Source organism: Bos indicus, chromosome X (genome assembly GCF_029378745.1).
Source record: "Bos indicus isolate NIAB-ARS_2022 breed Sahiwal x Tharparkar chromosome X, NIAB-ARS_B.indTharparkar_mat_pri_1.0, whole genome shotgun sequence".
Lineage (NCBI taxonomy): Eukaryota > Metazoa > Chordata > Mammalia > Artiodactyla > Bovidae > Bos > Bos indicus.
In genome coordinates this window covers 141,823,082-141,847,471 of record NC_091789.1, presented here as the reverse complement: position 1 = coordinate 141,847,471, position 24,390 = coordinate 141,823,082, and the positions used below count along the sequence as shown (strand labels likewise).

The 24,390-nt window shown below is 44.6% G+C and overlaps 1 protein-coding gene across 5 annotated transcripts in view; it reads left to right on the top strand.

Annotated features, from left to right (window-relative positions):
- Positions 1-16,694: 16,694 nt before the first annotated feature.
- The window catches only part of TLR8 (toll like receptor 8), a 46,068-nt gene continuing 38,372 nt past the window's right edge, over positions 16,695-24,390 (top strand). Inside the window, exons 1-3 of one of the 5 annotated variants that reach the window (XM_070784739.1) lie at positions 16,706-16,839; positions 20,143-20,455; positions 23,195-23,258. The gene's annotated coding sequence lies outside the window, so the exon portion shown is untranslated. Of the gene's footprint in view, positions 16,840-20,142; positions 20,456-23,194; positions 23,262-24,390 lie in introns of those variants that run through there. The other 4 variants (XM_019956418.2, XM_019956419.2, XM_070784740.1 and 1 more) reach the window with 4 other exon arrangements.

Genomic DNA, 24,390 nt, shown 5'->3' with positions numbered 1-24,390 from the left:
ACTTTCCAGAAATGTCTCAGATACCCAGAGCTCATTTTTTAGGCCTTTTTTGTAAGTATAAGTTTTCATTTTCCATAATCTTCGTACCATGAGAATGCTGACCACTTCCTGCTCAAAACTTATCAGAGGAAAGTCCCTTTTCGTTGATCCAATTTCCCATATGTCACCAGTTCTGCTTTTTCCTATGATCCTACAAGAAGATGAAGAAAATCCACAAATCTGAAGGAGCTCCATGTTCATCTACATAGAAGCCTGTGTGCTTCTTTACTGTCAAAAATCAGGATGCAGTTTTTCCTGTTCTTCCCCTCCCCCACCATCTCCTGGTATTTTCACTGACTCTGAATATAATGGGTTTTTTCCATTGTCACATATGAGTTTACAATTTTCCTGATATCACCTGTTTTCCAAAAACTTCTTTTAAAAAGCCTTGTGGAGAGAGACCGTATCAAGGTTTACATACAAAAGCATAAAGTGCTCTCTTCTGAGAATGTGATGGGCACGGTTGATCTCTCCCTAAGAGGTGCTAGATACCAAACCTGCATCAAGTCCCACCTTGGTGAGGTTCACTTGGATGTTTAGGATTCCATTTAGAACGTGAAGTTTGCAGAATTGTTGGGGTCTGGGGGAGTCGAGTTCCTTACTCTTCTCTCCTGCTGAGCTATACATTCTGGCGTCAGGTGGGGTTAAGACCCAGCATTTGCTAAATTTGATGCCCATGGCATAGACTTGTCATCTGACACCTCTCCAACCCCCCAACTCCATGGAGTTGGCCCACCCAGCTACAGGCAGAAAAGAAGAAACTTCAATCCAGAGTGCAGGTGCCCTGTTATACAGGGCTTACCTCAGGGTGGTAGAAGCAAGGCTGTGGGGGGTGTGCCGTTCTATTGGCAGGCTGTTCTGAGAGAACAAGAGCCAGGGGACTGAGACAGGCAGGAGCAGTTACCATTTTCCAGCTATCATCAATCAGCCCATAGCAGACCACATGCCCCACTTTAGGACTTGATGTCACTGAGTGAAGAGATCTTGTTGTTAGAGCTCCCAAGAATAGCAAGGAGAGATAAGAAAGCCTTCCTCAGCGACCAATGCAAAGAAATAGAATGAAAAAGACTAGAGATCTCTTCAAGAAAATGAGAGGTACCAAGGGAACATTTCATTCAAAGATGGGCACAATACAGGACAGAAATGGTATGGACCTAACAGAAGCAGAAGATATTAAGAAGAGGTGGCAAGAATACACAAAGAACTGTACAAAAAAGATCTTCACGACCCAGATAATCATGATGGTGTGATCACTCACCTAGAGCCAGACATCCTGGAATGTGAAGTCAAGTGGGCCTTAGAAAGCATCACTACAAACAAAGCTAGTGGAGGTGATGGAATTCCAGTGGAGCTATTTCAAATCCTGAAAGATGATGTTGTGAAAGTGCTGCACTCAATTTACCAGCAAATTTGGAAAACCCAGCAGTGGCCACCGAAGTGGAAAAGATCGGTTTTCATTCCAATCCCTAAGAAGGGCAATGCCAAAGAATGTTCAAACTACCACACAACTGCACTCATCTCACACGCTAGCAAAGTAATGTTCAGAATTCTCTAAGCCAGACTTCAACAGTACACGAACCATGAACTTCCAGATGTTCAAGCTGGATTTAGAAAAGGCAGAGGAACCAGAGATCAAATTGCCAGCATCTGTTGGATCATGGAATAAGTAAGAGAATTCCAGAAAAACATGTACTTCTGCTTTATTGATTACGCCAAAGCCTTTGACTGTGTGTATCACAACAAACTGGAAAATTCTGAAAGAGATGGGAATACAAGACCACCTTACCTGCCTCCTGAGAAATCTGTATGCAGGTCAAGAAGCAACAGTTAGAACCAGACATGGAACAACCGACTGGTTCCAAATCGGGAAAGGAGTACATCAAGGCTGTATATTGTCCCCCTGCTTATTTAGCTTATATGCAGAGTACATCATGCAAAATGCCGGGCTGGATGAAGCACAAGCTGGAATCAAGATTGCCAAGAGAAATATCAATAACCTCAGATACGCAGATGACACCACCCTTATGGCAGAAAGTGAAGAGGAACTAAAAAGCCTCTTGATGAAAGTGAAAGAGGAAAGTGAAAAAGCTGGCTTAAAACTCAGCATTCAAAAAACAAAGATCATGGCATCCGGTCCCATCGCTTCATGGCAAACAGATGGGGAAACAATGGAAACAGTGACAGACTTTATTTTCTTGGGCTCCAAAATCACTGCAGATGGTGATTGCAGCCATGAAATTAAAAGGTACTTGCTTCTTGGAAGAAAAGCTATGACCAACCTAGACAGCATATTAAAAAGCAGAGACATTACTCTGTCAACAAAGTTCTGTCTAGTCAAAGCTATGGTTTTTCCAGTGGTCATGTATGGATGTGAGAGTTGGACTATAAAGAAAGCTGAGTGCCAAAGAATTGATGCTTTTGAACTGCGGTGTTGGAGAAGACTCTTGAGAGTCCCTTGGACTGCAAGGAGATCCAACCAGTCAATCCTAAAGGAAATCAATCCTGAATGTTCATTGGAAGGACTGATGCTGAAGCTGAAACTCCAATACTTTGGCCACCTGATGCAAAGAACTAAATCATTGATAAAGACCCTGATGCTGGGAAGGATTGAGGGCGGGAGGAGAAGGGGATGACAGAGGATGAGATGGTTGGATGGCATCACCAACTCGATGGACATGAGTTTGAGCAAGCTCTGGGAGTTGGTAGTTGACAGGGAGGCCTGGCATGCTGCAGCCCATGGGGTCCCAAAGAGTCAGACATGACTGAGTGACTGAAGTGAACTGAACACCTGAAACTAGCACAACATTGTAAATCAACTATATTCAATTAAAGAAATTTTTTTAGTGTAAGTAGAAGAGGAAACTCCCTCCAGAGTATCATTCTGAATCAATAAGACATGAATAAAATCTCAATTAAATGTACTATATTAATAAATTAGCTTCTACAACATCAGGCCATGCTTGGACGCATGAAATGAAGAAGACTCTTCTTTTTAGAGTCTAAGACCAAAACTTAAAGATTTCTCATCCTTTCCGGAGACAGACAGAGTTGTTACCTTCAAGGGCACTAAAGATATCATTTCTAAGATTCCTTATTATTGATTCAATTCAGTTCAGTCACTCAGTCGTGTATTATTGATTGGGTGCCATAATTTCCTTTTAAGCATTTATGAAATAGTGCCGAATAAGTTATTTAGAATTTGTATTCTGCATTATATTGATGTATTTAGAAGCTGTCAATTATATTCACTCACTCACTCATTCATTTATTGATTTTATTCAGGTAGTCAATAAATATTATTATGGACCAGGCATCATTCTAGGGCCCAAGGAGACGCTGATCAGCAAAAATAGAAATATTTCATTTCTTCAGAGCTTATTCAGAAACTCATTACTCAGATAATCATATTGGGGGAGATTTAAGTACTTTGAAGGAAAGGAAGAATGTTCTAGAAGATTATATAATTCTCACATTACAGGTCAGAGTAATGAGTCAGATTGGGGAACTGGAGGAGCAGGCAGCCTAAGGAAGACCACCAGAGCTGAGATGTGAAAATGAGTTGACTGAACGAGACAGCATTGAAAGAGGACAGCATTTGGAGGTAGGAGATCACAAGTGTGGCTTAGTAATATTGATCTGGGGAGGTTTCCAGTACCCACATTGGAGATGCTGAGTCAGTAGTTGACCATCATCTATGGAGCTCAAGAAAGAGAGCTGTGAACTAGAGACACGTAGTTCAGGTCTCCTGTGGTGATGACAGTGACGGACGCCTTGCATAGCAATGATATAATTTAGGGCCTTTCTATCCAAACTGTGGTCCCCGGACCAGCCACATTGGCACCTCCTGGAAGCTCCTTAGAAAAGCCCGCTTTGTACCTGCTAAATCAGAATCTGAATTCAACAACAGACCCAGGCGGTTGCCAGGCATGCTACAGTGTGAGAAGCACTGTTCTAGGGTAGAGCTTATTAACCTCAGCATTACCGACAAAAAGGCCTTTGTTGGGATGAAGTGTGTGGGGGGGATGCTTTTGAAGGGAGAGCTGTCCTGTGCATTGTAGGGTGTTTAGCAGCATCCCCAGCCTCTACCCACTAGATACCATGAGCACCTCTCCTCCCCTCAAGCTGTGAAAACCATCCATCCCTGCCAAATGTCCTTTGGGGGACAAAATACACCTCAATGGAGAACCACTGACCTAAGGGCAATGTTTGGAGTAGATGCAAAGATGATGGGAATTGAGCTTTGAAGAATTCTAATTGTTCACAGCTGGCAGAAGATGAGCCTGGAAAGGACAGTGAAAAGGAGGAGACAGAGAAGAAAAATCAGGAGAGCAGTATCCAAGAAATCAAGGAAGTGAGGGTGATAAGGACGATGTCACATGATGCTGAAATGAAGTGGAAGATGAGGACTGCGGAGTGCCCATTTAATTGAGAGAGGGAGAGAGAAAGAGAGAGAAAGAGAGAGAGAGAGAGAGAGAGAGAGAGAGAGAGATGGAAGTGACCCTCTGGGATTTGTTAGAAATACAGAGTCTCAGGTCCCAACCCAGACCTCTTGAATCATGTCCCCGGGTGATTCCTGCACATTAAAGTCGACTAACAGGCAAGTCTTCAGTCTGATAGTCAAAGAGAAGAAAAAGACATTGTGCAATTTTATCTACAACCGGTGTGCTACACATGACTGCCTTAAATATACTTACCGTCTATAAATAGATTTAAAGGAACCACATGTGGTTGAACATGGCACATGTTTAAACAGGAACATATGCAATTTCCAAACTCATAAATCAGAGCTCTGGTTGTACTCCTATTTTCAAGATAGATGGTGGCTTCAAAATTTCATGATTTTAAGTCTCAAGTACAGTTGTTACTTTATGCAGGCAATTAGTTCCCAATAAAAAATGAACATGTGTTTTGCACCTAATTGACTTTCTTAAACAAAGACTATTTAGTATAGTTTGGTGTAAACAGAATCTTAATGTTTTTACTAATTGCATTTGTATCAGTGGATGTGCAGTTGACGTCTATTACTCTAGACTGGTGGGTTTTTTTTCTTCCTTTTTCTTTTTCTCCCTGATTTTATTGAGACAGAATTGGCAAATAAAAATTGTATATATTTAAGGTCTGCAATGTGGTGGTTTAATATATGCATATCTAGTGAAATGATTACCACATATCCACCACCTGACATAGCTACCATTTTGTTGGGGCGGGTGTGGTGAGAACATTTAACATCTACTCTCAGCAAATTTCCAGTGTAGAATACAGTATTAGTAATGTAATAATCGTGCCTTGCATTTGATCCTCAGCTTATTCATCTTATAACTGGAAGTTTGTACCCTTTGACCAACGTCTCCCATCTGCCCCAGCCACCTTATTCTAGCCCCTAGTAAGCACCATTCTACTCCCTGAGTCTATGAGTTTGACTATTTAATTTTTATATTAAAAATAAAATTTTTTAAATTATTTTTTAATTAGTCAAAATTTTTAATAGTCAAAAATTAATTGACTATTTTCTTTTTATAACTTATTTATGTATTTTGTGGCTGTGCTGACTCTTTGTTGCTGTACGCGGGCTTTCTCTAGTCGTGCTGCGAGCTTCTCTTCACACTGGCTTCTCTTGTTATGGAGCACAGGTTCTAGGCATGCGGGCTTCAGTAGTTATGGCACATGGGTTTAGTTGCCCTGCAGAATGTGGGATCTTGGTTCCTAGGCCGGGGATCAAATCCACGTCCCCTGCATTGGTAGGCAGACTCTCTCTCTTTCTCTCTTTTTTAAAAATATAAAATGTCTCTAATAATTTTATACTGTCATACATTTTTACATAATATTTTTGAGATACTGGGTTAGCCTGTGGTTATGTTAGTCACTAAGTTGTGTCCAACTCTTTGTGACCTGGTGGACTGTAGCCCACTAGGCTCCTCTGTCCATGGGATTTCCCAGACAAGAATACAGGAGTGGGTTGCCATTTCCTTCTCTAGGGGATCTTCCCAGTCTGGGGATAAAACCCACATCTCTTGCGTTACAGGTGAATTCTTTATTGCTGTGCCACCAGGGAAGCCCATATTGGGTTATATATGTTATTTTAATGAATTGTAATTGTGGCTGCTAGGAAATTTAAATTACATATGTGACTCATTTTTGTTGGACATTGCAGCTCTAAAAGCTGAAGAGCCAATGGGTATTTGCTGATTTTCATGGTGAAAAAGTGGCTTATTCTTGTTGGTGTTTGACAGAAAACAACAAAATTCTGTAAAGCAATTATCCTTCAATTAAAAAATAAATAAATTTTAAAAAGACCTTCCCCCCAGAAGTGAACTATTTAATTTCTCTGTTGAAAAGGAACAGACCGATTCTTATTGATTCAGAATGACACTCTGGAGGGAGTCTCCTCTTCTGCTTACACTTAAAACATTTTTTTCACTGAAAATAGTTGATTTACAATGTTGTGCTAGTTTCAGGTGTACAGCACTGCTATATATAAAATAGATAACTGACCGAGTCTTAATCACTGGACCACCAGAGAAGTCCCGAGTTTGACTATTTTGCTGCTGCTAAGTCCCTTCAGTCGTGTCCGACTCTGTGCGACCCCATAGATGGCAGCCCACCAGGCTCTGCCGTCCCTGGGATTCTCCAGGCAAGAACACTGGAGTGGGTTGCCATTGCCTTCTCCACTGTGTGAAAGTGAAAAGTGAAAGTGAAGTCGCTCAGTCGTGTCCGACTCTTCGAGACCCCATGGACTGCAGCCTACCAGGCTCCTCCATCCCTGGGATTTTCTAGGCAAGAGTACTGGAGTGGCTTGCCATTGCCTTCTCCGTGACTATTTTAGATTCTACTTATAAAGACATCGGACAGTATTTGTTTTACTCTCTTTGACTTATTTCACTTAGCATAATGTCCTTCACATTCATCCATGTTGTTCCAAATGGTAGAATTTCCTTTATTTTTATGGCTGATATATATATATATATATATATATATATATATATATATATCTCACATTTCTTTCTCCATCCATACATCAGTGGACACTTACCCTCCCTGCTGGGATAGCCTGTTTCTGTATCTTGGCTAAAGTAAATAAGGCTGCAGTGAACACAGGGCGGTGGGGGGGCAGACACCTGTCCAAATTAGTGTTTTCATTTTATTCAGATAAATACCCAAAACTGGAATTACTGGATCATATGGTATAATTTTTTGAGGTACCTCCATACTGTTTTCTATAGTGGTCGCCCCAATTTACATCTCCATTAACAGTGCACAAGTGTTCCTTGTTGTCTACATCCTTACCAGCATTTGTTATTTCTTGGTTTTTTTTTTTTTTTTTTTTGATGATAGTCATTCTAACTGGTGTGAGGGGATATCTCATTGTGGTTTTGGTTTGTATTTCCCTTTTCATGTACCTGTTGGCAATTAGTATGTTTTCTTTGGGAAGATGCCTGTTCAGATCCTCTGTCCATTTTAAAATTGATTGCTTGCTTTTTGCCATTGAGTAATATAGGTTCGTTATGTATTTTGAATAGTAACCCCTAATTGGATATATGGTTTGCAAACACTCTCTCCTACTTTATAGATGGCCTTTTCATTTTGTTGATGTGTTTCTTTGCTGTGCAGAAGCTTTTCAGTTTGATGTAGTCCTACTTGCTGATTCTTGCTTCTGTGGTTTGTGCTTCTGGTGTCATATCTAAAAAGACATTGCCAAGATCAGTGTTAAGGAGGTGTTTCCTGTTTTCCTCGAGGAGTTTTATGGTGTTAGGTCCTGCATTTAACTCTTTAATCCATGCAAACACACAGGTGTAAGGTGACCCTATTCCATCCATGATAAGGACTACAGAGAGTCTCAGGCTGGGGACAATACCAGGCTATCCCAGCAGGGAGGGTTCATTTATTCTAAGACAGTCCTGGTGAGGCCTCAGTTTCCCCACTTCCTAAAAGTGGTTCTTAACCTTGGCTGCCCTTGAAATTATGTGAAAGTCGCTCAGTTGTGTCCGACTCTTTGCGACCCCATGGACTATACAGTTCATGGAGTTCTCCAGGCCAGAATACTGGAGTGGGTAGCAGTTCATGGAGTTTTCCAGGGGATCTTCCCAACCCGGGGATCGAACCCAGGTCTCCCACATTGCAGGCAGATTCCTTACCAGCTGAGTCACAAGGGAAGCCCCAAAATTACGTGAGGTTCTTTAAAAATCTCCATCCATGAATATACTGATTTAATTGGTCTGGGATAGAGCGTTTGGATTTAAAAGCTTGCAGGTGATTCCAATTTGCAGGCAACAGTATGAACCATTGCTTTAGAATCTTTGCTGTATTGCAGTTAGGTCTGAGACCTGAGCATGCACAGAGTCAGCTGAGGAGGCTTGTTAAACTTCAGAAGGCTGGGTCCCACTTCAGTTTCTGATTCAGTAGGTCTCGAGTTGGAGCCTGCAAACTTGCATCTTCTAACAAGCTGGGCTGGGGGCTCCAAAGCTGCTCGGCTAAGAATCACACTTGGAGAACTCCTGCTCTATTGAGTAGTGCTCAAACTTCGTTGGCCCCAGAGCTCCTGAGTTTTTTGAGTCCTGACATTTGCATTTTAAATAAAAAAACAGCTGATTCTATGCACGTGCTGTAGAGAGAAACCTTTGCAAAACCCTGCCCTGGATGCTAAGATGGCACTGGGAGGCAGAGTCATCTTTAAGAATGACATCTGTCTTCTTCCCTTTTCATCATTCTGATTCAAGTTGGCCTTAAGCTCTGTGCCCACTGCCTTGGGGGTCTTGGGTGGGGTGAGTACGTTATTTGGATTTTGTTATTTATTTATTGGGCAGCACCGGGTCTTAGTTGTGGTGTTTGGGACCTTTAGTCTCAGCTGGTGGGATCGAGTTCGAGCCCATGCCGCCTGCCTTGGGAGCCTGGAATCTTAAACCTGGACTACAAGGGAAGTCCCTCAACCGTTTTTGTTTTTTTTGTTTTTTTTTTTTGGGAGAGAGAAGCCAAGAGGGAAGGGAATTGGAGGGCTGAGAAGTCCGATTGATTCCGAGAAAAGAGAGGACCTGCCAACTTTCTGTGGAAAATGCTTAAGAAATAGATTGTGCATTCTCTCACATGCATCCCCCACCCCCAGGTGTTACTATATTAGACTCAGAAGCTGCGTACAAGTCCTGGAAGGCAAGGCTCCTCCGGTCCCCTGAAGGTCTGAGTTGACCTTCGGGAGACCTCAGGTAGAATGAAAGCTCAGGGACAGAAACAAAATCAAATCATAGGAAATGAAGCTGTCTTGCTGTGCATCCCAGTTGGTAGACTGACACCCACACCGGGTGCATTAGCTCTCCACTGTACTCCTGGAACGTTTTCTACCTGGCTGGCTTTCTTTTGTAATCTGGTTTTGTTTTGTTTTCTCAAAATCTAACTCAGTAAGTGGATTGAGTATTGTTGTTGTTAAGTCGCTCAGTTGTGTCCAATTTTTTACGATCCCATGGGCTTCCCCGTCCTTCACTATCTCCTGGAGTGTCCGAGCTCTATTTCATTCAGTTTCTTTTTTTTTTAAGTGTAGTCATTTGGCTGTACTGGGTCTTAGTTCTTCATTGTAGCATGCAGGATCTTTTAGCTGCAGCTTCTGAACTCTTGGCTGTGGCACGTGGAATCTAGTTCCTTTGACTGGGGATCGAACCCAGGCCCCTGCATTGGGAGTGCAGAGTCTTAAGCCAGTGGACCAGCAGGGAAATCCACATACACTTTCTTCATTTATGAAATTGACCCTTCTCTAGATCATTGTTTAGTTAAAAGTCTCTATCTGTTCCCAGATGGAGGGGCAAAAGCTTATTGCTTCATGGTGTTTGTTTTCCTTGAATCTTAAACCTTTGAGACCCATAGGGCAAATTGTGCATAAACATTGTTTTTATTTGGAAACTCGAGTTGCGTTAACTGAAATGGCCCCCACATGAGGAATAAGCCTTGTATACATGTGTAGATTGTAGTAACCTTTGCAGTAAAATTTTATACTCATTTTATCCCATACACATCACACAAAGGAGAAGGCAATGGCACCCCACTCCAGTACTCTTGCCTGGCAAATCCCATGGATGGAGGAGCCTGGTAGTCTGCAGTCCATGGGGTTGCTAAGAGTCGGGCACAACTGAGCGACTTCACTTTCACTTTTCACTTTCATGCATTGGAGAAGGAAATGGCAACCCACTCCAGTGTTCTTGCCTGGTGAATCCCAGCGACAGGGGAGCCTGGTGGGCTGCCGTCTCTGGGGTCACACAGAGTCGGACACGCCTGAAGCGACTTAGCAGCAGCAGTAGCAGTAGCAGCATCACACAAGAAGAACCCCTCTGCCTATAGTCACAAGTCCAAAATACTGGGTGGGGAGCGCCACCTGGTGGCAGGATGGTTATTAGCTCCTTTGCCATGGGCTGGATCTTCCAGAAGTAATTTCTGACCCTGGAGGGGTACTGAAGTCCTTTGAGGGGCTGGGAGGGGAGTGTGGAGTGCAGACCCAGAAAAGAAGAAACCAAAATGGTTTTATACAACACTAGAAGCACCATGTTGAGAGAAGTGAAGATTGGGAAAAGAGAATTAGAAGGCAAGAGGAAAGAAGACAAGTTGGGGTGAAGAGAGAGAAGAAAGAGTTCTGAGGATTGTGGGAAATCCATTGATGACCTGGAGTCTTCCTCTCTGCACCCAGCCCGGGGCCTCAAACCTAAGAGCATGTTCTTATGTGTTCAGTGTGCCCTCATCTGCGTGAATTACGTGGCTGTCCTCTGAGTCTTCTCACATGTTCTCAGCCTCTAGTACTGACACGTGCCCCTCTACCAGCTGCGCTCTCTCCTGGTAACCAACCTCACCTCCTATATCCATCACAGAGAAATTGGAGGCCCCCAACATGCACTTCTTCAAATCTCCTCCCCTCAACATCAAAATATGTTTTACGTGACTGTCCTCCACACCAGCTCACAAAAATGAGATCCTTTCCCCAAAGAGCCCGTCATGTTTGCAAGGAGTGGTGGCCCCTCTTTAGGTGGCCCCCCCTTAGGTGGCCCTTCCTAAGTTACAGCTCCACCCACCTCTGCTCCTGGTTCACTCCCTTTGGCCTACTTGCTGTATCAGATATGCTTCATCATCCCTCTTGTCCATCCTGCTGGCACTTCCCCTCACTTGAACATAGTTCTTCTAAAATGACCTTCCCTCCAAAGGTGTTTATTGTGGCATTGTTTGTAATGTTAAAAAATCAGGGCAATACTTCATTCTTTTTTATGGCACAGTAATATTCCATTGTGTATATATACACATACGCATATGCATACAATGGAACATGTGTGTGTGTGTATACACACCACATCTTCTTAAACCAGTCATCTGTTGATGGGTGCTTGGGTTACCTTCTTGTCTTGGCTATTTTAAATAAACCACCTGAAGCTAACATAGTATTATAAGTCATCAATACTTACAGCTCAGGGGAAAAAAATGATTAGGACACCCAAGAGTCAATCAATAGGAGATTCATTAAATAACATGTTATGTCCATACAGTGTATACAGCATAGCCATTAAGAAACAAAACCTGGAACTTCCCTGGTAGTCCAGTGGTTAGGACTCCATGCTTTCACTGCCAAGGGCATGGGTTCACTCACTGGTTGGGGAACTAAGATCCCACAAACCACACAGCACAGCCGAAAAACAAAAACCCCAAAACCCAGCCCTTGGGTTCAGAAGATTTACCGTCTGTTAGAGGAGGTAAAATGGACCTACCAAAATACAATGCAAGACAGAACGTGACAAGTTCTACAGAGCTTTCGGTTCATTGGGGCGAATTACTGGAGCTTCGCAAGCATGCTTCTGTCTCTAAAAGTGCAGATTTTACCAACCACCAAAGCACAGTGTGAAATGTACATGGCTAGAGCCTCAGTACTCTTGCCTGGAAAATCCCATGGATGGAGGAGGGACCCCAGATGGGGTCGCTGGGAGTCAGAAACGACTGATTCCCTTTCACTTTTCACTTTTCTGCATTGGAGAAGGAAATGGCAACCCACTCCAGTGTTCTTGCCTGGAGAATCCCAGGGATGGGGGAGCCTGGTGGGCTGCCGTCTCTGGGGTCGCACAGAGTCAGACACGACTGAAGCGACTTAGCAGCAGCAGCAGAGCCACAGGTGGGTGCCTGGGACAGAGGAGATTAAATGCCACCAGAGGTAGGGAGGGGCCTGGGAACTGAACACAGGGCACACGTCTGCTGGGTGGGCCTGGCCACGTGGGTGCTGGCTGAGATGAGCAGGCTGCTGACAGCTGTGCCCCAAACGCCTCTAGCTAGGAGGCACCCATCCCAGGAGGTGGGGGCCAGCGCAGAGCTCACCATGAAGCAGGAAGAAGGCTGCAGAGGCAAGCAGGGTGTGGGGCCTTCTCAAGCAGTGAGGGGCAGTCATGTCAACCTGAGGAGGACTGGGGTCCAAGGCTATGGAGAGGGAACATTGGGAAAGACTGGATCAAGATTGCAGAGAAATTTGCTTCTCAGCTCAGGGGTTCCACCTCCACCATGATGGGGATCATCAGTGTGCTCCTTCTGGAAAGTTCCTCTGGCGTGCTGGGGTTGGAGCTGGAAAGTGACCATGTTTGTTGTCATCCCTCACTACTTGTTTAGCCCTTTAGAACCCAGCATTTGATTCTACCACATTGGAAGCTACTTTGTTGAGTGTCACCAACAATCTTCTCTTTGCCAAATTAGATGGCTTTTATGAGTCTCTGGGATCCTGTGCGTGGTTAGGATATTGGATAGTGGGTAAGAGCACAATTCTGGAGCCAGAGGAACATGACTTTGTTTCCTCACTGTGCTGGGTCTTCATCGCTTTGTGTGGGCTTTCCCGAGTTGTGATGAGCAGGGGCTTATATTGCAGTGGCTTCTCTTGTTGGAGAGTATGGGCTCTAGAACACCAGCTTTAATAACTGTGGCACACAGGCTTAGTCACTCTGTGACATGTGGAATCTTCCTGGAGCAGGGATCAAACCCGTAACCCTATACATTGGCAGGTGGATTCTTATGCACTGGACCACCAGGGAAGTCCAGAATACGACACTTTTCTTAACCTCTTTGTGCTTCAGTTTCTTCATAGGAAAACTGGAAATTGTCACAGTCCCTCCATCATGGGGTTTCTGGGCAAGGTAAAGAAATTCATCAAGGAAAAATTCCAGGCCCATAGTAAGCCCTGCCTAAGTCAGCTTTGGCTATGAAGCACATCCTTTCTTAGGAGGTTAACAAAGGGAGAAGTTGAAAGAACACAGGAGCAGAAGTGGAGCCGCAAGAGTTCTCTCCAGCACTGTTGCACTCTTGACCTTTGGCTTCAGTTTCCTCATCCATGAAATAAGGGGCCCTTCCAGCTGTAGGGTGCTATGGGTTTTTCTGATGTCTTGGCCAATTATATGGGGGACACTGACTTTAGGAAAGACAGGAAGAGGTTTCAATTGATGGAAAGACTGAGATTGTCAGGTAATTGGGCTGCATGCAACCTGTGCCTGACTCAAGAAGGGAATTTGCCAAGAACAACAGAGACCTTCCCTTGTCCCCATTCTTGGTAAGTCAGGTGTGCTGTTGAGGGGAGATGGTCCCATTCAGTATGATGCAATGAGTTGCATTTAGCTGGGCAGCCATGTAAACTTGCATAGGTTGTCCACTGCTCATATGGCCAAGCAAGCCTGGAATCCAGCCCTCCCTCCTCTTATTCAGCTCTGCGCCCTGATGTCGGGTACATCAGCCCACAGGAAGCATGCTCTCAGCAAACTTTGGTAACTGTGGCACACAGGCTCAGTTGCTCCACGACACGTAGAATCTTCCTGGACCAGGGATTGAACCCATAACCACTACATTGGCAGATGGCTTCTTGTGCTGTCATTTTCTAATTGGCACTGAGGAGTTATCTAGACTAGTTTTAAGCTTTCGTGGCCAGACCTGGAGTGGTCCTCCAGGCCTACTTCAGGCAGCAGTCAGAGGCGAGTGAAGTCCATGACAATGAGAGAAGTAATAATCTGCTCCACTTCTGGAGTGCTTACTCTGTGCTAGGGACTGTACTGAGGGTTCTGTAAGCATGATTTAATCCTCACAGCCCCTGTTCAAGGATACTGTTATTCTTCTCCCCATTTGACAGATGAGAACACTGAGGCTCAGAGAGGCTCAGGTGCCCTGGATGGGGGTTTGTGCATCTGGAATATGCATGCTGCCTGGTGGGTTTTCCTGGTGGGAGCACTTGATCGCCTCCATTGCCAAATAAAGATCCGAGTCTGCATGCATGGCGAGGGGAAGAGCAAGGGAAGAGCTGCCTGAAGCTCTGGGCTCTCCCAGGGTGGGGAGAGCGGACCTGGGCCCTGAAAGCTGGTTTCTGGGCTTGGGCAGAGGGCTGGGTCCTTAAGGCCACTTTCCACGTGGGATCAACTTCTGGCTCATGGTGACTGTTTTGACCTGGTGTTGATTCCATTTGCATGCTCATCTTTTTTGGTTACTGGCTGTGTGGAAAAACCTGTGATGGCTCATTTGATTTGAATAAGTAGCTCATTTTTCTGATCTGCCTGGCGTGGGCACTGGACTGTTGGCAAGTATAACGCGAGTGTGTGCCATGCTTTGTGTGATCCCAGCTGCCTGGTGGGTGATTTCTGCAGCCTGGGGCCAGGCCACATGTGTCTGGCTTTTTCTCAAAAGGCTGAGCATGCTCCACTGCTCTACTACTGGCAGTCACACTGACTTACTTTCTTAAACTATTTCTAAGCAAATGTTTTAAGGGAAACCAAGAGACTGGGTGGGGCTTCCCTGGTGGCTCAGTGGTAAAGAACCCACCTGCAATGCAGGAGACACGGGTTTGATCCCTGAGTCAGGAAGATCCCCTGGAGGAGGAAATGGCAACCCACTTCAGTATTCTTGCATGGGAAACCCCATGGACAGAGGAACTTGGTGGGCGTACAGTCCACGGGATTGCAAAGAGCCGGACACGACTGAGTGTACACACACTCACACACACACGCAAGAGGACTGGGTGGTGGCCAGATGAGGCCTTCATGTTGATTATAACCCAGAGTTTTGGTGATTCCATGAAGCCACGGGTCGTGTTCTCTGATATCATAGGAATATCTATGCTATCTTTCTCACGCCATGTGTCAGGCCACGAATCACCTGAGAGACCGGTGGAGGGCAGTTCAAGAGTTGCTGCCAAGCCTGCGTGTTCTGAAAGGCATGCCTTTGTAATGAGGTTGTCATCTGGAAGTCATGCACAAGAGGCAGACCATGGGCCTGAGGGAAAATAATAATGGTGAAGTGTGTGTGTGTGTGAGAAAATGTAACCCCCTACCCACTCTGCCCCCCAAGTGGCTCCCTCCAATTCAAGGAGAGTCAGGGAAATGAACCACATTATATCCCTTTTGAGACTATTCTTTTGGCCAGGGGTCAGCAGATATTTTCTGTAAAGTAAATATTTTAGGCTTTGCAGGACAATAGGCCAATTGAGGGCATTATGTAGGTTCTTCAGAGAAGGCAGTGGCAACCCACTCCAGTACTGTTGCCTGGAAAATCCCATGGATGGAGGAGCCTGGTAGGCTACAGTCCATGAGGTCGCTAAGAGTTGGACACAGCTGAGCGACTTCACTTTCACTTTTCACTTTCACTTTTCACTTTCATGCATTGGAGAAGGAAATGGCAACCCACTCCAGTGTTCTTGCCTGGAGAGGGAAGCCTGGAGGGGAGCCTGGTGGGCTGCTGTCTATGGGGTCGCACAGGGTCGGACACGACTAAAGCAACTTAGCAGCAGCAGCAGCATGTAGGTTCTTTAAGAAAAGAGGAATTTTATAAATATTAATCAAATGCAGGGTTTTTTTAATAAGTCTATTAATAAGAATGGAACTCTCTGGAATTCTTTTGCCTCATGGGAGTTTATAGATAGTGTTCTTTCTCAACCAATCAATGGCAAAGGTTCATCTGTGAAAATTGTTCTCTACTCCCTGCCCAGGTTTGGCCCACATGCTGGAGTTTGCTGACTCCTGCTCTTGGTAAACCTTGTACAGCCTTCTCTCTGAGACCTTAAGAAGCAATCCACTTATCAGCAGATCAGGAAGTAAAATTTTCCTGCCTCATGCTCCTGCTCATCCCTTCAGTCATTCACCAAAGGTGTATTGAGTTATGCTACATGCTAGGGACTGTCTGGGGTTCAAGGACACCCAGGAGGAAGATGGTGGGGGGACCCGTGCCCACCACACCAAGGGCTGTCCCAGAGATGGGCAGAACAAAGATGAAGCCATTCAAATGTTATTTAACTGCATCCATGAATTCCATGAGTAAAATGAGTTTGTGCAACCATAAATCAAGTATACATTTGTGGTAAAGTTGGGAAAAAACACCCTACATTTTTTTAAGGAAAAATTTCCCCATTTCTCCCTCCTTTCCCCCTCATCCTGCTCCCCAGAGCTCACTGCTCTTAACATTTCGCTGGGGATCCTTGCAGCAACTGCCCACCAACCCACCTGGACAAACGAACCCAAACTCACAAAGATGTGCCAGGTCGATCTGGCTTGGGTTATATTTAGATCATTTTATAAATGCCTTTTTTCCACCCCCTCCACTTCAGTTTTGAAATTGTACAGCCTAGTCAATAAATGATTTGGCAACAGTTAAGAAATCACGAGTTCCCTTCTTCCCATATAAGCTTCTGCAAACCGTAGGCGAGGCTCTACTGCTGGTAAAGCGGCCAGTTTTAGGAAGTTGGTTAGTTTCTTTGTGCGCATACACCCAACAGCACAGAGGTTGCCACTCGGCAGCACCGCAGGTTCTAGAATGAGCAGTTAGGACACCACCAGAGGCGCGGTAAGCCCCTTCTATTCTTTTAACAAAGCTTTCCAGCAAAATAGAGGATTTCTGGCCATGAAACAGGGTTTGGTGGCAAATAACTGTGACCAAAGAAGTGGTGAACGGGCAGATGAGCATGAAAAGGCGAAGTCTTGGAGCAGCTCTAAGTGTAGGTGGAGTGGTCTGGTGTGCAGGAAGTGTCAGAAATCCAATGCCGTGGTCTTAGCATTTTCAAGAGGAAAAGAAGTGAATTCCAAGTTAGGAATTGATCCGGTCCTGCCAGAAATAGTATTCTCATCTAGAGCCAAGAGGCTGGAGGGGAGGTGTTTGTTCTTTGCTACTTCTACAGAAAAGGACAAGCTGTCTTTGCTCACTCAGGCTGCTTGCTGGTGCCTGGGCAGAACCTGGACTTCATCTCCTACCAGGAGCTTCAGGTGCATTCAGTATTTCCAGGCTTTCTTGTTCAGAGTGTTCAAGTGAAGATGTTACTGTTGCTATAATTATCTTCTGTAATGTTTAGACATAGAAGGTGGTAAGTTTTTGTTACTGTCAAGAACTGTCAGGTTGAAAAACTTAACGATTTTTTAAAAATCATGTATTTTCTCGATAATTGAATGCGATTTAAGCACCATTGCAAAGACTGATTTCCAGAGAATCTCATCCAATGTTTACTTTAGTATATTTTTTTCCATAATCATTTAGTGCCTATTAAAGTTCTTGGAGTTATTTTTTTTTTACCACTATTTAACATATGTAAGTTCTTGAAGTTCATTTTTTTATATCCAGTGACTGCCCATTATAGATCTTGAAAGTAAATTAAGTCTGCTCTGAAATTCTCTGATGCTTTGCAGAATGACTGCAAAGGCTCAGAAGGAATTAGGCCAGCAGGGCCAATGATATATAGGGAATTGCATTTAAACTTATCCCATTTCTACTTGATATTTGCAAACTGTTCTGATAGCCAATATAATTGCATTATAAGAAAATGATACTAGAACAAAATCAAACTCAACTTGGAAAAATGCCCTGCCTCCCTGTCATTGGTGGTGGGTAGAAGGCTTGCTGACTCCTGGTCTCAAGAGTACAGGTTCTTAGGCTTGACTATGTGTCAGAACCACAGAGTGAACTTTAAAAAATCCCCCTGTCCAGACTGAACCACAGACTAATAGAATCAGCATCTCTGGAGTGGGCCTGGGCATTGGTAGCTTTTCAACTTCCCAAGTATCTCTGCGAGCAGCTAGAGTCAAGGACCACCGCCTTAGAGAAGCATCTGAACATCCCATTTGGTCTTTTCCACAAGGAGCACAGACTTTTGGGAGTGGGACTGACAAAGCCTCCAGAAAGACCTGAAGCTTATTCATTAGCCTCTCAGCTTGATTCCAGAAAGCAAAATAAAAGTTCCACGTATACCTTATCCAAAAAGCTGAGGCTGTGGATCAGGGCAGGGACACTTGATATTGTCCACTCTTCTTTCTGCTTCTCATTCTTCCATGTAATAATCATAAAAAGTGCACAGGAATTGATGAGAGAGAAGTCAGTCCTGTGGAAACCCAGACTGACAGAGTATCAGGGTATGTCTGACATGGGAGGGTGTCACGACCCAGGGTCAGCCTTGGAAACTCAGTTGGATATTATTTGTAAGTGCGTCTCAGCGTCACCTCTGGGGTCTATTGAGGGGGATGTCATTCCAGGGAAATATCCTTTGAGTTCAGCTGACCTATTGAACAGTGCTGAGGGATTTGTTGTTTTTTAAATTGTTACTCCCAATTTATAACTCTTCAGGGCTATAGAGACAGTACATGTAAATGCATAACCCATGGTTCTGGGTCAACGTTACCTAGCACAGACTGGGTTGAGTTTTCAGCTGATTGTTAATAGCCACTCATTGGCTAATATGTCTAGAATCAATGGATTTCCAGTTGTTCTATGGAATTACAGAGTACCTGTAAGTGCTCTGTGGCATCAGTGGAAAGGCAAGGTGGGTAATACTCCCAGCCATTTAAGTCCAGAAGGTTCCATGTATGGCTGTGGTGTTTCTGCTGATAACTGAAACCAGATCATCGCTTGGTACCACCTTGTTACCTATGTGGGTACCTTTAGACTCAGTTTCCGTTCTGCCACCTACCATCTGATTGACCTTGGGTAAATGAGCCTCTGAGTCTCAGGCTCCATGTCTGTAAAATGAGGGCTTATGACAGCACCCACCTCACTGATTTTTATGAAGATCAGACAAGAAAATACATGATTTGTGCTCCCAGTGTTTGCCTCATGATAAAGCACTCAACAAACGTGTGCTACCATATTTGCTAAATTTCAAATAGCATAATTTTTCATATTTTTATGTGTATGAAATCAGGCTCCACCTCTTCGTTGATACGTGCATTTAATGTGGTAGTGGTTTCTTTGGTCTTCCAAAGGTGTTAGTGAATCCATCAAATGTGGAATGGATCAAGTCAAGTAGCTAGTATTTACTGTAAATTTCATCTCAGGTGACAAATTCTCTCTGCCACTTCTTTATCAATTTACTTTCATAATGTATCAGTGCTCAACATAGTCAACTATGAAGACATCAGAACCCATGCAAAATTAGAAAACGTTTCCAGTTTGGCAAGCATTTAGTTCCAGTGGAATCATGCATCATGGCCATCAGCTCAGTGATTCAGTTGGGCGGATTCATCATCTTTAACAACCCATAGGTTCCTTTGACACTTTTGTGTCAGGGGGCATCAGCAGGATCCATTCTGAGAAAGCAGTGCAGCTCAGGAGATGGCATGAGGCAGATCACATCTTAGCAAAGGAGGCTTTCAGAGAGAGAGGTGAAGTAGTCCTACTCTTTGTGACTTCATGGACTGTAGCCTGCCAGGCTCCTCTATCCATGGGATTCTCCAGGCAAGAACACTGGAGTGGCTTGCCATTTCCTTCTCCAGGGGATCTTCCCAACCCAGAAATTGAACCCGGGTCTCCTGAACTGCAGGCAGATTCTTTACCGACTGAGCTATGAGGGAAAAAGAGGACTGGATTATCATACACCATGGACCCAGCCAGAGAACTGATTTGCTGTGGAAATCAGGAAAACAGTTGTGAAAAGACTGCCTCAATAGTGAGCAATTTTTTGAAATTTATTCAGCATGGAGCAGGATGTGAGGCAAATTTCTTTTGTTGTAAAATCATTACAGATCATGACTGCAGCCATGAAATTAAAAGATGCTTACTCCTTGGAAGGAAACTTATGACCAACCTAGATAGCATATTGAAAAGCAGAGACATTACTTTGCCAACAAAGGTTCATCTAGTCAAGGCTATGGTTTTTCCTGTGGTCAGGTATGAATGTGAGAGTTGGACTGTGAAGAAGGCTGAGCGCCGAAGAATTGATGCTTTTGAACTGTGGTGTTGGAGAAGACTCCTGAGACTCCCTTGGACAGCAAGGAGATCCAACCAGTCCATTCTGAAGAAGATCAGCCCTGGGATTTCTTTGGAAGGAATGATACTAAAGCTGAAACTCCAGTACTTTGGCCACCTCATGCGAAGAGTTGACTCATTGGAAAAGACTCTGATGCTGGGAGGGATTGGGGGCAGGAGGAGAAGGGGATGACAGAGGATGAGATGGCTGGATGTCATCACTGACTCGATGGATGTGAGTCTGGGTGAACTCCAGGAGTTGGTGATGGACAGGGAGGCCTGGCGTGCTGCAATTCATGGGGTCGCAAAGACTTGGACGTGACTGAGCGACTGATCTGATCTGATTCATATGCTTCTTTAAAGAAATGGGTTCTCGATTTTTTTTTCCCATTGGATATTCCAAAGCAACACGCAGGGAGACCGTGTAGACTGGACCATCGTTGGCAGGGTGTGCTATGCAGAGAGCTCACTGCCATGGCCAAAGAGCTGTATCTAGCAGATCGAACTTGGCTCAGCCATGGGGTCCACTGGTCAGCACTTTTCCCCCTGCTCTCTGCTCTTCCTCTCTGTTTCCTGGGGCTGCCACCAACTGGGTGACTCAAAACAACAGAAATGTGTCCTCTACCAATTGGAGGCTGTGAGGGACAGTCTGGGCTGTGCCTTTTCCCCAGTGTCTGGTGGTGCCTGGCAGTCCTTGATGTTCCTTGGCCTATAGACATATCACTCCGGTCTCTGTCTCCATCTCCACATGGCTCTCTTCCCTTGTCTGTGTCCAAATTTCTCTCTTCTTATCAGAATAGCAGTCACTGGGTGAGGGCCCATTTGAGTCTAGTATGGGGCTTCCCTGGTGGCTTGGTGGTAAGGTCTGCCTACCAGTGCAGGATACATGATTTCGATCCCTGGGTGGGGAAGATCCCCTGGAGAAGGAAATGGTAACCCAGTCCAGTATCCTTGCCTGGGAAATCCCATGGGCAGAGGAGCCTGGCAGGCTACAGTTTATAAGATCGCAAAAGAGTTGGATACAGCTTAGCAACTGAACAAGTCTAAGTATGACCTCACCTTAGCTTGATTCCAACTTCAGAGACCCTATTTCCAAACATAGTCACATTCACATGGAGAAGCTAAAATGTCAGCATATCATTTTAGGGTGACACGATTCAACCTGCAACACTGTCCTTTTCTGGTCCTCTATTCTGCCACTTCCACTCAACCCTAGGCCTCCCCTTCAGCCTCTCCCAACCTAATACTTACTTTTAAGCAAGTATCTCCTATTTATTTTGACTACTTTCCCAGGACCTGGTCTGAGCCCCCAGGATACCATCATTGACAACCAGCGCCAGTCTCTCTTTGGTCAGAAAAGACACAAGGCCTGTGACACTTTAAGCAAAGACTTTAGTTGTTTTTAAAATCTGCAGAAGAGTGAATATATTCCAGTCTGGGTTATATTTGTCTTTATGCCAACGTGGTCATAACATAAAATTTTTTACTAATTTTTTTTTTTTTTTTTTTATGGAGGAAGAGGCTGGTAAAGGCCAAAGCATCTCAGGCCCACGAAGTCAAAACTCAGTGTTGTTGACAACCACGTTCTCTTTTCTGATCTGACATATGCCAAGCACAGTTCAGGAATTGCTAATAGGTTTCCAGTGAAGGAGATTTAATTATTGAATCACAATCCATTGCCTGCAACCTATAGGCTAGAATTGTGTCAAAGTTCAGAATTTGCACTGTAGCGAGAGAAGATAGTTTTGTTGTTCAGTTGCTAAGTCATGTCTGACTCTTTGCAACCCCATGGACTGCAGCACTCCAAACTTCCCTATCCTTCACCATCTCCCAGAGCTTGCTCAAACTCATGTCCATTGAGTTGGTGATGCCATCATAGTACATAGAGGATTTATTATAAAACACTTTGGATGGGTCCACAGCAGCCCTGACGATAACACATGTGGTAATTTCCACTCTGAAACCACAGAGCTCCCATAAGTGGATAAATAAAAATTTTAGTAGCCTTAGCTCAGTTCAGATCAGCTTTTTCTGTCAAATAAGTTAGGAAAAAAACCCCAAATCTGGTGCTCAGATTTTTAAGAATTTCAGAACTGCAGAGAGATTATTGAGCACCGGTACAAGACAGGACCTGCATTCAGAATATAAACCATCAGCCACTGTCCTGGTGACCAGAAGACCTGATTCTACTAATTCCTTTGTCTGTGATTTTCCTTTTTTTTTTTTTTGCCTATATGCATCTCTCTTTGATGCTGGGTAAATGCCAGGTGACTGGTACTGACTGTTACTTCGTACTCAAGCGTGGAACCCCAAACAGCTGATGAGAAGTTTCAGTTGCAAGGACAGGCCTTCCAAATGATGGGTCCCAGCCTAGGATGGGAGCAAACCTCTGGGCTGGGTGCACCACTGTGATCACAGGTCTCTTTTGTGGTGCAGGGTCAGGGCTAGGGTGAGGGGAGTGAGGTCCTAGCTTTGGGTGCAGAATTGCAGGCAGGTAAGGTCCCCAACAGCTTGACAGTCAGGACACATAATATTTTAGTGTTCTATTTTTAAAAGTCATAGTGAGGAACTCTGGCCCACAGGCTGGGGGCCTATTTTGGTAAAGTAAGTTTTCTTGGAACCAGAGCTGGGATGGAGGAAGGCAGGGGACTTATTGCATGGCACGTGCAGGGTCCGATTCTGTCATTATTTCATAGTGATATATGGTCCATCAGGAACTTTCATTTTTTTGTAAACTATTTTCATCTTGATGACTACCTTTTGGGGCAACCTCTTAATTTTTGCTACTGTGGCCCTGCTACTGTGCCTTTCCATTTTCCCAATGAGGTGCTCCAGTCTTCTGCTTGGGGGGTGGAGTGGAGCATTTATGAACCAGGTGGATGTTAGGGGACCCAGGGCCAGAGGAGGGAAGAGAACGGGGATCTGCGCTCCAGAGACACATAGGGCTTTAACCCTCCTGTTTGCTTTGTGACAGTTCACCCCTGCCTTCACTTGGTGCCTGAATTCCTGAACCAAGGCTCTGGATTCAACCTTTCAAGGTAGTACGTCTCAGGGAGGGACTCAGGCGGGGTCTAACTTCTCATGCAGACTTCCAGCCCATCCTTCGTGCAGCCCCACCTGGCACTCCACTGGTGACTCCCCTGTGACTGCTGTCTGCAGCTCCCGAGTCTTTTGTGGGCTTGTCTGCTATGAATTGACCTCGCTCTCATCAGCTTTAGCCCTTCTCCACTCTGCTGTACCACCTACCACTCATCCATCTGCTTTCTGTCTTCCTCAAGTTCATACACAGTTCGTGTCTGCTGTGCTTTCCTCTTAATGTCCTTTCTCACCTTGTAGAATCCTAACTCTTTGCTCTCACTTTAATGGGTACCTTCAGCTATTAGCCTCAAACAACAGAAGTGTCTCTCTCTGTCTCTCCCTCTCTCTCTCAGCTTTATTTGCATAGTTTGGCTTTCTATCCTATTTGCATAATTGACCCTTTCCCTTCTATTTTCAGAGTTGCTATTTCTCTTTTTTTTTTTTTCCTTCTTCCACATAGTTGCCATTTCTCTATTTTATTTGCAGAGTTGCCATTTTTATTCTGCCAGGCTGAATGTTTTTTTTTCCATTATTTATTATTCATTTATTCACTAAGGGAGTAAATTCTCTCGAGTACCCTTCTTAGTTCTCTGGGTTCTGTTTCCCTTTGAGGTCCTTTTGGAGCCAAGACTTTTGGAAGCCAGAGGCATGAGTGTGACTAAGAGGAAGAACTTGGCTACCGAGGTGGGGCTTTTGCTGCCCAGGGCTTTGGGCTCTGCCATCTCACCTCAGAGGCCAGTGGATGTTGTGAGTTAGGGTTTGCGCTATGGATGATGAGCATTTGCAGTCCGTTTTGCCTCTCTGAGGCCCTGAGGTAGGTGGAGAGGCTTGAACTATCGGGCTTTCTCTTTAAGATCTTTGTTAGATGCCTACTTCACACCTCCCACTCTTTCCATCCATGTACTTCTCTTTAAATTGAAGTTATTTGGAATTTGTCAAATCCTGTTTTTACCTCAGGACACTCTTTTGGGAGGCAGGAGTTAGGAACCTCAAGCTCTTCACTTAGAAATCCTCTCTGCAATATTCTGCTTATTTCCATGGCCTAGCCCCTAAGTTGCCTCAGATTCTCTGGGAGGCCATGGTGGTGGTGTT